Genomic DNA, 14,935 nt, shown 5'->3' with positions numbered 1-14,935 from the left:
GGGCTTTTTGAAGACCTCAAACCCAACCTGCCCCCTCCAGTGGCTTCTAGGCTACAAATTTTCACAATTACTGGTATTATCAGGTTGTTATTTTTCAAAACTACTGTGGAGGCAATGAGACAGGGATTAGAATAGAATAAGTTAAAACGCCACACAGCTCACTATTCTTATGGGGGTTCAGTCATTTTTCTTGAATAATTGCTCTTTGGATTGTTTCAAGCCTTTGGCTAATTCTAGAATTCTGAAAAAGTTGAGTTTTTAGAGGATCTTGCCACAGGATCTTAGTTCCCCAACCAGGAATGGAATCCATTCCCTCAGCACTGAAAGCATGGAGTCCTAACCACTGGACTGCCAGGGAATTCCCCCAAAATTGACTTTTAATAATTTTTTGCCAATGTTCTTATTGATTTTATTTTTGAAGGTCCTTGCTGAACCATTGCTGAAGTGCTCTTCTATTAGCCCTATTTCACTGTGATTTTCCCCATAGATCCAAATCTTCTCTACTCATTCATTTGTTCAACAGGTATGAAATTCCCCAGATAATCTATTTCTAATCATTCTATAAAGCTTTAAATAGACTTAGACACGTTGGTGGGAATGCAAACTAGTACAGCCACTATGGAGAACAGTGTGGAGATTCTTTAAAAAACTGGAAATAGAACTGCCTTATGACCCAGCAATCCCACTGCTGGGCATACACACTGAGGAAACCAGAATTGAAAGAGACACGTGTACCCCAATGTTCATCACAGCACTGTTTATAATAGCCAGGACATGGAAGCAACCTAGATGTCCATCAGCTGATGAATGGATAAGAAAGCTGTGGTACATATACACAATGGAGTATTACTCAGCCATTAAAAAGAATACATTTGAATCAGTTCTAATGAGGTGGATGAAACTGGAGTCTATTATACAGAGTGAAGTAAGCCAGAAAGAAAAACACCAATACAGTATACTAACACATATATATGGAATTTAGAAAGATGGTAACAATAACCCTGTATACGAGACAGCAAAAGAGACACTGATATAGAACAGTCTTATGGACTCTGGGAGAGGGAGAGGGTGGGATGATTTGGAAGGATGGCATTGAAACATGTATAATATTATATATGAAACGAGTCACCAGTCCAGGTTCGATGCATGATACTGGATGCTTGGGGCTGGTGCACTGGGATGACCCAGAGGGATGGTATGGGGAGGGAGGAGGGAGGAGGGTTCAGGATGGGGAACACGTGTATACCTGTGGCAGATTCATGTTGATATATGGCAAAACAATACAATATTGTAAAGTTAAAAAATAAAATAAAATTTTTTAAAAAAGGAAAAAAAATAGACTTAGAAACCAGAGTGTTATATACTTTTATGCCTTTCTGCATATCTACATATATACCCCACACTTCACATACATACATTTAAATCCATCCATCCATCTATTCCATATGCAATCTCATTTGTGACTATAGTTCATTGCTAGAATTCATTTGCAAGTAGAGGTAATGTGGAGGAAGATGATGTCCCTACACAGGGAAATCAAATGCTTTTATCTCTTTCTCCTCTTTGTAGATTTTAATGCTTTTATGGTCAGCAAGCTTAAACCTAGTGCTAGACCTTAAACCTGGTGCTTTAATCTTGCCCTGGGACTGCCAACAGAAAAATATCACAGAAAGCAAGGTGGGAGGCGGTTTGGGTCAGAGAGGCAGAAGCAAAGGGATTTTCACACAGCAGAAATGTGTCAGATACTTGTACAATGTCAATTAAGTAGGAGGAGCAATCTCAAGAGTGGGTGTGGAGGGATGGGCTACAGATCATAAGGAAGCTTAGTGTAACTGTACCATTTCTCACAGAAATGACAAAACCTTAGCTAAAATCTGCCAGGATTATTTTCTGGCACTACATGCATATTATACCTTACTGGAATCCTAATATATTTTGCTACTACTTCTGCTGCTGGCAACTCGACTGATAAGTCTAATAGAACTTCATAGTGCTAAGGCTTGGGAGATGAGCACCCGATTGATTCTACTTTTTCCTTTTTTTTCAGACCCTTACTCACCCAACTAAAGATAATGTTTTTGAAGCTGAAAGTGAGGCTGTGGCAAAACCCTTAAATGGCATGTATCTACCAATCATCTCCAGGTAGTGGCTAGGATGACTACATTCTATAGAATCTTTCATAGCAAACATGTTGGGATTGCCTGTGCTAGACCATAGCATGTGAAACCAAGTACTGCAAGCAAGAGCTAAGTGTCCATGACAGATGAATGGATAAAAATGATATGGTACATATACATAATGGAACATTACTCAGCCATAAAAAAGAATGAAATAATGCCATTTGTAGCAACATGGATGCAACTAGAGATTATTATACTAAGTGAAGTAAGAAAGAGAAAGAAAACTACCATATGATCTCATTTATGTGTGGAATCTAAAAACAAAACCAACCAACCAACAACAAAACTTAAGCTTATAGACACAGAAAACAGATTGGTCATTGCTGGGTGGCAAGGGGAGAGGCACAAAACAAATGAACAGGAGGGTCAAAATCATAGTGACTGAAAGAAAGTTACATGGCTCAAAATAGCCTGGAGTTAAAACACCCCTCCAGGTCCTCCCCACCATTCTATGCAAAACAAAGAACTCTCCCACCCAAAGGAAAAAAAAAATGGACATTAAGGTTGATTAGACTTCCCTGGTGGCTCATACGGTAAAGCGTCTGCCTACAATGCAGGAGACCTGGGTTCGATCCCTGGGTCAGGAAGATCCTCTGGAGAAGGAAATGGCACCCCACTCCAGTACTCTTGCCTGGAAAATCCCATGGATGGAAGAGCCTGGTAGGCTACAGTCCATGGGGTCGCAAAAAGTCGGACACGACTGAGCGATTTCACCTTACTTCACTTAAGGTTGATTAAGCCCAACTCCCAGCTGGTCCAGCCTCTGGCCCATCTCCAGAGTTCCTTGCCCCAGCCATTTGAGAGATAACTACTCCGAACAACCTTGGAGAAGAACAGGTCCCCTTAATACAGTAGAGTTCCACATATATGCCTAGATAAACTTGCTCATTTCTTGGGTTAGTGCAGCAGCTCACTAATCTGACTGCTGCCCCTTTTCACCTCATTAAAGGTGATCTGTTCCTGTAAAGTGCCGGTCTCATTCTTTTTCCAAACCTTGTCTTCTCTAACTCCCTTACCCTACAGTGACTATAGTTAATAATACTGTATTGCATATTTGAAAGTTGCTAAGAGTAGGTCTTAAAAGTCCTCAATAAAAAAAAATTGTAACTATGTATGCTGATGAGTGTTAAAGACATTATGGTCAGCATTTTGCAATGTAGACAAATATTGAATCATGTTGTATACCTGAAACTAATACAGTGCTATATGTCAATTATATTTCAATAAAAAAATAAATTTTAAATTGTGAAAAAGTCAACCAATTTTAAATATTAATAATATCTACAAAATACCTTTACAATATTTAGACTAGTGTTTGAAAAACAACTGGGCACCATAGTGTAACCAAATTAACACAGGAAATTAACCATTACAGGGTGTTTGGGGGACTGGACATCTTTGGGATAGCATTGGTTTGATCCTCAAAGACAAAATCTGCTACCCCCTCATCAAATTGCTTATCAAGGTTGGAACCTCCTGACTCAGTGACTCAGCCATATTTAAAACACAGAACCTATTATATTGGACCACGCTCTCTCTGTCCCTGGAAAGGCAAATACTGAGGTTAGAAGAGAAGAGAGAGTTCAGAGTCCTGCCTCCAAATGGTCTTTAAAAAGAAGAGATTTCCTACCTTTGTCATATATCTGTCATCCTATAGTTTCTTCATCTATAGAATGTAGATAACAATTGTGTTTACCTCTTAAGAGGTTTTGGAAAGATGAAATTGAATTAAAGTGCTTAAACCAATACCTTGCACATTAATAATCACTATGTAAACCAGCTATTAATTATTATTGGCTTGTGGCTATTGTTATTATTTGCAGAGGCAGCATCTGCCTCATAGTGGCTTGCTTGGGCTTACCTGGTGGCTCAGATCCACCTGCAACATGGGAGACCTGGGTACGATCCCTGGGTTGGGAAGACCCCCTGGAGAAGGGGAAGGCTACTCACTCCAGTACTCTTGCCTGTAGAATCCCATGGACAGAGGAGCCTGGTGGGCTACAGTCCATGGGGTCTCAAAGAGTCAGGCATGACTGAACAACTAAGCGCAGCACAGGTATAGCCCTCTGTAATACTGTGCGGTCAGAAAATTCAGGATCTCTTTTGATATCGGCCTGTTCTTAAGCTCCAGTGACAGCACCTATAGGAAGCTTAGAGGGCTTTAGCCTTCACATCACCATAAGCTACCCCCAATAAATATATCACATGAGTAAAAAAGTCTGATACCACATTACAACAGAACAAGCAAGTCCCCTAGCCTGTGCCCACCTCTTCTGTTCTTTTCACCCCATTATCAACCTCTTACAGAGAAATTCTTGAGACTCTAAAGCTGGTTATGCAATAGCTCTATATTACCCACATAAACTGACCCTCTCTTCTCTTTCCCTCTCTTAATCAAAACCCTATGAATTAAGTAACACCACCCTCAAGAAACTGAAGCCCAAAGAGTTAAAGGGACTTTCCCAAAACCACACAGTTACTAACCAGTAGAGCAGGGATTTGAATGCAGATATGTGGGACTCAAGCCTGGCTTTGTCCACACTACCACACTAATGCATCCCAAGATAACCATGGTTTCAAATGGCTTAACTCCTAGCTTAAACAGAGTTTGCATTCCAAACCAGGAGTCATGTAGACACAAAAAGCATGAATCTAAAGGAAGGAATTTTAAAATTAAATTGTAATTTCTTTGTGCTATGGAAAGAAACATGATGAACATAGATTTTTTAAATAGACAAAAAAGGATGCCTTCCAGAATTAACCAGTTACCTTTATCCTTGTTATAAATAATTTTAGCATATGTTCTTGGTAATGTCATACAGCAATCAACTTATACAATTGGAACGTTTAGGCAGTGTGGCAAGACAGTAGGGGAGAGATCTGGAGGCAGGAGGTCTTTTAGAGATGCTACCAAAGCATACCTTTGCATAAAGTCTAGACCTTAGACTTAAGGTGGCCATATTCCTGACAAGTCAGTTCAGGTAGAGGCAGAAGATTAAGGAAGTCTCCTTATGGCTCTTAGTTTGGGAGAGGAATGACAGCAGAGACTGTTGGACAGTCTAGTGTTAAAATCGGAGCCCTGTAATGTTCTCTCTTTCTAGGCATGCACTCTGCCAGGCTGCAGAGAACTTGAAAGAACTTTGGATTACTTTGGGACTTGCCATATCTTACCTAAGCTGTCAGTGTGGAAAATCACAAAGTAACTACGAGTGCTTTCACTGTCCTTCTAAATTAGACAATAAATAGGATGAATCACTGAATCCATACTTTCCAAGCTCGCTGTAACATACTGAGAAGGGTAATTACTGAGTGAAAAGCCAAGAGCTACCCAAGCCAATGTAGCCTCAAGGAATATGTGTGAAAGGGAGGAGATTTAGGACATATACACCTGTATATTATTTGCATTTTACATATCATGAAACATAGCAAGATATTCTAAATTTGCAAACAAACACAGCTACAAAAAAGTCCCTCATAGTTACTCTCTTCCACCCCACCCCACAGACAGCTGCTGGGAAGCTTTTGCCAATTATTGAAAGCCCCACAAAGAACTTACCTATTCTTCCCATTTGCTGACCAACAGCACCACCAAATCAACAGTATGGAACAACTGGATCTCCTTTGGCAATGAAAAACACACTCACATGCAAACACAAACACCAGTTTAGTGGATGGGAAAACTTACACTTCTAAAGCAAGGTCCTGGAGAGACACCCCACTATGCATGTGGGGTATGGTGGACAGGCAGGATATGGTGGCAGTCTTCAAGCAAACACCATTTTTATAACACTGCCCCTGCACCGCCCCCCACCCCAGCTCAGAAATTTAAAATCATTCCCAGTGCCCACTGCATCAAGTCCAAGTTATGAAATTCCCTGATTTTAGAAATGAAGTGTTTCATAATCAATTTCACCCCTATTTCCCAGTATATAAAATTCTTTACAGGACTCACTGTCTTCCTATGGAGAGGAAACTTAACACTTTGGGATTTTCACTTGTGATTTTAACTATGTATAAGTGCAATGCCAATGTTCAACTTCAGATTAAAGTCTGCAATTTTGCTAAAGCATAGATCTGAATTAGCCTTGCTGTGGAAGTTGGTATGCAACATCCTGACCCTTAGCTAGTCATGGCACCTAACATGCCCTCTAGCATACATGTTGTGATATAGCACTACTGTTCTTCCTAAGAGTCAGTGACATAGGAGTACTATCCCTGTTTACAAATGAGGCAATTGATGAAATTAAATATGATATATTCATTCAACAAACAGCAATAGAGTGCCTGTTCTGGAAATTAGGGATAAAGCATCAAACAAAAGAGCAGTTTTGAAGCTTATATTGTTGAGTGGTAAGCATGAAAATAAATAAAGCATAAAGAAGGCTGAGCACCAAAGACATTATGGTACTAGAGAAGACTCTTGAGAGTCCCTTGCAAGGAGAACAAACCAGTCAGTCCTAAAGGAAATCAGTCCTGAATATTCATTGGAAGGACTATTGCTGAAGTTCCAATACGTTGACCACTTGATGCGAAGAGCCCACTCACTGGAAAAGACCCCGATGCTGGGAAAGATTGAAGGCAAAAGGAGAAGAAGGCAGCAGAGGATGAGATGGTTAGATAGTATCACTGACTCAACGGACATGAATTTGAGTGAACTCTGGGAGATAGTGGGAGACAGAGGAGCCTGGTGTGCTGCAATCCAGGCAGTTGCAAAGAGTCGGACACAACTTAGCAACTGAACATCAACAACAAAACATAAAAATAATCAAGTAATCTAATAAACAATATGATCACAGTGAAGAAATGCTTTATGAAAAGACATCTAGTCTTAAACAAAAGGATGAGAAAATGACAAGATGAACAAAGACAAGATTATAATTCCAGCACAAAACAAAGTAGATACCAGGCAAATTGCTGAATGCAGACTCTCACAACAGTTCATGCAAAAGCTCCCCCAGTGCAATGAAGCAGTTCTTGATGTGATGTTGTTGAAGTGAATGAAACAGAATATTAAGCCCTACTAAACAGAGCCTTTACCAAAAATGCTTTATGTTTTTTAAATGTATGCTTAAAAGTAAAATACAAAAGATGTTCATTCAACTGATCAAATTTTTAGAATTTACTATGTGTAAAGTGCTACTCTATACACAGAGGATACAGAAGTGAACAAGAAAGACTAAGTGAATTTCTGCCCTCTAAGAGCTGAAATTTGTGTGGAAAAAGGAAAATAAAATAGTCTACAAATACACGAATTAGATTATTTTACATATGAATATTTTATTGAATGCATATAATTAAATAAAGGTCAATATTTTGTAGTTCCTTGTTTCTTATGAGATAAAATTTATGTACAATAAGGTGCACACATTTTGTACTTTTTCTTTAAATTAGGGAATAACAATACCTTTGGTAGGTGAAGGGGGAAAACAATGGCAGAAGAAAGGAGCAAAAAGTAATGATTTTTTCCTTTATACAAAAAGTATAGGTCTCATATATTAATATAAATACTTGTATGACAGTCTCTAGGTCCATCCACGTCTCCGCAAATGGCACTGTTTTGTTCCTTTTTATGGCTGAGGAATATTCCATTGTATATATATACCACATCTTCTTTATTTATTTCTCTCTTGATGGACATCTAGGTTGCTTCCATGTCCTGGCTATTGTAACCAGTGCTGCATGAACATTGGGGTACATGTGTCTTTTTGAATTATGGTTTTCTCCAGGTATATGCCCAGGAATGGGTCTGCTGGATTATATGGTAGTTCTATTTTTATTTTTTTAAGAATGAATACCAGAAGTAGAATTACTCTCTTAGCAGTGAGTTTACCTTTTTAAATTGTTTTTCCCCTTTAGTTTTAACACAAAAGTGGGCACAATGGCATAGACATAAAACTCCAGAAGTCCTCTAGTACTGTCTTGAGGATCAGGAAAGGTAATTTCTACTGCTTAGAAGGAGTACAGAACTGTCTCCCCTTTTTAATCTTCCCACTAACAGTGTACAGGTTTTTAAACAAAAGAGTGATGTAGTCTTATTGAGGGTTTTAAGGATCACTCCAATTGATGTGTAGAGAATGGTATGTAAGAAGGGCTAGAGTGAAAGCAGAGAGAGTAGTGAAGAATCTATTGCAGGAGTTCTGGTTCTAGTAAGATGGAGTGAGCATGCTTCACCATGTCTGTTGCATTGAAAACAAGTATAAAACCAGGACAGAATACACCACAGCAATTTAAGTTCTCTGTAAACAGCAGCAAGAAAAAGAAACAAAAAATACCAAAAGTAGAATTACCCTGTTAGCAGCGAGTTTACTCTTTTTTTTAACCCTTTCCCGCCTTTTGTATCCCCTAGTCTTAACACAGCCTAAAACACAGAAGTGGGCACAATGGCATAGACAAAGAACTCCAGAAGTCCTCTAGTACTGTCTCGAAGGTCAGGAAAGGTAATTCCTAGTGCTCAGAGGGAGTACAGAACTCCCTCCCCTTTTTAATCTTTCCACTAACAATGCACAAGTGTTCCCTTTTCTCCACATCCTTGCCAACACTTATTTCTTGTCTTTTTGATAATAGCAATTCTGACAGGTATGAGGTGGTATCTCATTGTGGTTTTGATTTGCATTTCCCTGATGGTTAGTGATGTTGAGCATCTTTTTATGTGCCTGTTGGCCATCTGTATGTCTTCTTTGGAAAAATGTTTATTCAGGTCCTGTGCTCACTTTTTAATTGGATTGAGGGTTTTTATTTTTTTGCCATTGAGTTGTACGAGTTCTTTATATATATTGGATATTAACACTTTGTCAGATATAAATATATGATTTGCAGGTATTTTCTTCCCTTTAGTTGGTTGTCTTAATTTTGTTGATGATTTCCTTTGCTGTGGATAAGCTTTTCTTTTGGATGCAAACTAGCTTGTTTATTTTTGCTTCAGTTGCCTTTTCTTATAGTCATATCCAAAAAACAAATAATCACCAAGACTAATGTCAACGAGCTTACCACATTTATTTTCTTCTAGGAGTTTTGTAGTTTCACATCTTACATTCAAATCTAAAGACTTCTTTGAGTTAATTTTTGTGTGTGATATAAAATAGGGGAATAGTTCCATTCTTTTGCATGTGGCTATCCAGTTTTCCCAACACCATTTATTGAAAAGACTGTCCTTTCCCCACTGTATATTCTTGGATCCTTTGTCATAAATTAATTGACCATATATGCATAGGCTTATTTCTGAGTCCTCTATTCTGTTCAGTTGATCTATGTGTTTATTTTTATGCTGATACCATACTGTTTTGATTACTATAACTTGTAATAAACTTTGAAATCAGGGAGCAAGATGTCTAAACCTTTTCTTCTTTCTCAAGTAAATCAGTTGACTTTAAATAAAATAAATTACCCTTAAAAATTACCCTTAATAGTGTGCTGATCCAAGCCCTACAAGCAAAAACTGAAGTTTCCCAGGAAAGGAGGAATTCTGCCTAAGAGGTAACATAGAAATCCTGCCTGAGTTTTTAGCCTATTAGCCTACATATTTTGAAATTGCCAGCCCCCATAATCACATGAGCCAATTCCTTAAAATAAATCTCTTTATACATTTCCTATTGATCTTGTTTCTCTGGAGAACCCTGACTGATACATACTCCATGGTCTGCTGTCTTTGACAGTGACCAAAAAAAATTATTGCAGTCAAAAAAAAATGAACATGCTGTACCTTCACCTCTTCCTCACCCCAACCTGCTTAATATCTCTGCAAGCTACTGAGCCTCCTGGGACTCTAAGTTCCTCTTAGTACCTCAGATGAACATATTGACCCCTACCTTGCTGATTGTGTTCAGAATATTTAATAAATGGTATGGCATGTGCTCTGACCAATCAGAAAGTACACTGCCCAAAAACCAACTAGTCAGCCATATTGATAAAAAAAAAAAAACAACCCTAGCTTATGGTGAAGATCCATTGTATGAGGGAGCTTATTAAAAAGTCATAGTCTTATTCCAAATCAGCAGCTCTCAGTGGCTTGGAGGAATCTGTGTATTTAACAAGTTCTCTAGGGATTATGATTATCAAGCAAGCTTAGTAACTGCAGAAATAATGTCCAGGATCTAGTATATATGGTAGACTGTTGCATTTTAAATATCACTTGTTCCCATCAAAACCCTTTGGAAAAGGGTATGAGTAATGGGTTATTCTATCTCTGGAAGAACAAAAACAAACCTCTAACTGATGACTTATTCAGAGAAAATATGCAAGGATTTCAGATCATACTTTAATATGCAAACATTTTATTCATGGGAGCCCTGGTCTATAGGAATGGGGAATTTTCCCATAATGAGAAGAAATATAGTGTCACATGATTTTGACCAGTGGCCTGTGATGCTTTAATCTTGAAATTCAGAAACATGGGGTTCAGTCTGACTCCAAGAAACTAGTTACATGACTGTATGCAGGACATAAAACATCTCTGAACTTCCAGTTTTCATTTATACAATGGAGACAATATTTGCTCAGTTTCTTTCATAGGATGATGTGATAATCAAATGGGGGAAAAAAAAGAGCACTTAGAAATCAAACTCTATGTCTAACTTCTTCATTGTATAGATGAAGAACCCGAGGACCCAAGAGAAAGATATGTCTAATGGTTTCTAAGCCACTCAGTTGGAATTAGGATGGCACTCCTATGAGTAGAATTATGATGTCATAATGCTACCATAGAAAATGTATGACTTTGAAGTCAGTCAAACCTGAAGTCAGTCCCTATTCTTGCATTTACCCTTTGACCTTAGACAAATTATTTCACATCCACATGCCTCAATTTCTTCATTAGTAAATGTGTGGGAGAATAGTACCCATCTCATAGGATTGTGCTGAACAGTAAATGGATGTAAAAGATGTGACAGACAGTAATTGCTCAGTAATGTCAGTGCTTTTTCTTTGTTCATCCAGTGCTCATTCTCTAATCTTACTGTCACATCATGACAGTTTCCAGATCTCATGAAATCCCTGTATTTGCTTGTGACAGACAACATGGCAAGTGTTAGAGTGGGATGGTAGCACGGGAGTGGGGAAGTACCTTTTTTTCCTATGGATTAATCACTGTCTTCCTATAGAACGGACCTGAGGTGAGGTTTCCAAGTATGTTCTAAGGGCCTCTTCTTCATAAAAAATCTGTAATCTACAGAAGTTGTCAGTACAAAAAATTTGGAACAACAATATTTATGGTTCTTGTTATTTGCACTGGATCCATTTCTATCTTTTCCAAAGATGGCTTTCAAAACACATATTTTAGATCTGCTCTCAGACTGCTCTTAAGTTTAAACTCTCATATTAAATAGAGAAATAATTGTTCCCTCCTCTAATTTTATCTTTTCAAGATACGAATACTTTGCCCAACTAGGGTGCTATTATTGGCCACAGTGCCATAGATTAAAGACCTAAGTACTGCCCCCAGAATCATATGTTCAACTTAGCGACTGAACAACAATTCTCATAATATTGAATTCTTACTATGTGCCAGGCACCATTCTAATAGTTTTGAAAGTATTAACTCATTTGATCCTCAGACACTCCCTAACAAAGTAAACACTATTATCTTCTCCATTTTATAGATGAATAACCGAAGAACAAGAAGGTTAAGAGATATATTCAGAATGACAGAACTAGTCAATGGCAGAACCAGGTAACCCTGGTTTCTCTGATTTCATTGGCCTTGCAGGATGATAACAATAATAACAAGTACGAGTTATTATATGCTTGCAGATATTATACCTCCTAATCATCACAACAGCCTTAGGAGGCATTTGACAAATGAGGAAATTAAGGTGCAACAAGGTAGGGTAACTTTCCCATGGTAATGTAGCCAAGTAACAAGTACAATGATTGAAGCCAGGCAGTGTAAAGTCAAAGCCTTATAACAGTCTAAATACTGCCATTTTACTGCCCTATCAAGAGCCTAAGGAATAACCACAATGGACTTTCACTCTTCAATAAAGATAATGGTACTGCTTTCCTTTGGTCTAATGGAAAAATACATAGGTGTTGAAATCAGACCTAACTCCAAATTCTAGTTGAATCACTTGTTGTGTAACCACAGGCAAGTAACTAAACCTTTCTGAGCCTCTGTAAAATGGAGATTAAAATAATACCCAACTCATCTAGTAGATGATAACATACATAAGAAGCCTAGCATAGTTTCTGGCAAACAAATGGGAGTTCCCAAATTGTAGGCAGTTACTCCTTCCCTGTTCTTTTTTCCTTCTGTTGGCAGATCAAGAATGATTTTCTGCTTGAAAATGGAGAGTTTGTTTCAGGCTGCAGTGCCCTTGTTATTGCCTGACACTGTTCTCTTCCTTTTGAGAAAAAAGATTTTACGTCTTCGGAAATTCAGTTTGAGGTAGACATTCCAGTCTTCCCATATAAAATATCCTCCTACTCAATCTTAATACAGTATTGAAATGTGGCTCCTTCAAAACCTTACAAAAATTTAAGTTGAATAGTCTAACAAAGTAACTTGGCTCTCTTTCTTCTCCAACAGGTTATCAACCTGTTGCTTCCTGCATGCAGCAGAGCTGGAGGCAGTCTGTAAGACTTTCCTCTTTTCCTATGATCCTCTATTTCAAATTTGGCACCCTGCAGGGGGAGTCAAGCTTATTGGCACTTAAGTATTTGCACTTTATATCCAAAAATAAAGATGTCAGCTGCCTGGGGCAGCTGCCTGGGTCACTAGTGTTGTCTCTATTTAGGCATGAAAATTCTCCAGAGCCCCTCTGATGAGTCCAAGGGCATCCGGTGGTGCTTCAGATAAAGTGCCTAGACAGAAACAGAGATGAGGGCAGGAGAGGGAAAAATTAAGCTTTGCACTTTATAACTACTGTTTTTTTTTTTTTCAGTTGATCCATTTTTACTTTACCCTGGTTCGTAAATTTATTCACATTTATCTCATTATCTTTGGAGTATGCACCTTAGCTAATGTTTACTTACTCTTACCTTCCTTTTGCAGGAAAAGGTCAGTTTTCATTCCGATCCCAAAGAAAGGCAATGCTAAAGAATGCTCAAACTACCACACAATTGCACTCATCTCACATGTTAGTAAAGCAATGCTCAAAATTCTTCAACCTAGGCTTCAACAATACGTGAACTGTGAACTTCCAAGCTGGTTTTAGAAAAGGCAGAGGAACCAGAGATCAAATTGCCAACATCCGCTGGATCATCACAAAAGCAAGAGAGTTCCAGAAAAACATCTATTTCTGCTTTATTGACTATGCCAAAGCCTTTGACTGTGTGGATCACAATAAACTGTGGAAAATTCTGAAAGAGATGGGAATACCAGACCACCTGACCTGCCTCTTGAGAAACTTATATGCAGGTCAGGAAGCAACAGTTAGAACTGGACATGGAACAACAGACTGGTTCCAGATTGGGAAAGAAGTACATCAAGGCTGTATATTGTCACCCTGCTTATTTAATTTATATGCAGAGTACATCATGAGAAGCACTGGGCTGGATGAAGCACAAGCTGGAATCAAGATTGCCGGGAGAAATATCAATAACCTCAGATATGCAGACAACACCACCCTTATGGCAGAAAGTGAAGAACTAAAGAGCCTCTTGATGAAAGTGAAGGAGGAGAGTGAAAAAGTTGGCTTAAAACTAAACATTAAAAAAAACTAAGCTCATGGCTTCTGGTCCCATGCTTCACAGCAAATAGATGGGGAAACAGTGGAAACAGTGGTAGACTTTATTTTGGGGGGCTCCAAAATCACAGCAGATGGTATTGCAGACATGAAATTAAAAGACGCTTGCTCCTTGGAAGAAAAGCTATGACCAACCTAGATAGCACATTAAAAAGCAGAGACATTACTTTGCCAAAAAAGGTCTGTCTAGTCAAGGCTATGGTTTTTCTAGTAGTCATGTATGGATGTGAGAGTTGGACTATAAAGAAAGCTGAGTGCCAAAGAATTGATGCTTTTGAACTGTGGTGTTGGAGAAGACTCTTCAGAGTCCCTTGGACTGCAAGAAGATCCAGCCAGTCTATCCTAAAGGAGATCAGTCCTGAGTGTTCATTGGAAGGACTGATGTTGAAGCTGAAACTCCAATATTTTGGTCACCTGATGTGAAGAGCTGACTCATTAGAAAAGACCCTGATTCTGGGAAAGATTGAAGGCAGGAGGAGAAGGGGACGACAGAGGAAGAGATGGTTGGATGGCATCACTGACTCAATGGACATGAGTTTGGGTGGACTCCAGGAGTTGGTGATGGACAGGGAGGCCTGGCGTGCTTTGGTTCATGGGGTCACAAAGAGTCGGACACGACTGAGCGACTGAACTGAACTGAACTCCTTTTGCATGCTGTAGTTTCCTAAGTCACATTTATTAACTTTTATTTTGCCATAATCTTATTTGCTTTCAACCATCTTTATCTTTGTAATAAGACACCCCTTGTATGGATGTCCAGAGGAAAGCACCCTTCATGTTCTTAGCCAAGGGAGGGATGGTCAGTTACCTTTAATTTTGATTGCCAGACCTTAGCAGTAGCAAGCCCTTCTCCCTCTAACACCAAACCCTTGACCTTGAAACACTGAATTTTAACCAATACATAACTCCATAAGCCATAATTCCCATCCCAAAATAACAGAAGGAATTGCATGAGTATTCCTCTCCAAGGAGAGACTTTCAATGGAACACCCCATTTTTCTGAATTATCAGATAATCATTATAAAAAACTTGGGAAGTACATAAAAGCAGATGTCACCTTAACTATTAGGCAAGTGA

The sequence above is a fragment of the Bubalus bubalis genome, chromosome X, assembly GCF_019923935.1.
Source record: "Bubalus bubalis isolate 160015118507 breed Murrah chromosome X, NDDB_SH_1, whole genome shotgun sequence".
NCBI classification, from domain to species: domain Eukaryota; kingdom Metazoa; phylum Chordata; class Mammalia; order Artiodactyla; family Bovidae; genus Bubalus; species Bubalus bubalis.
This window is presented reverse-complemented; position numbering follows the sequence as displayed.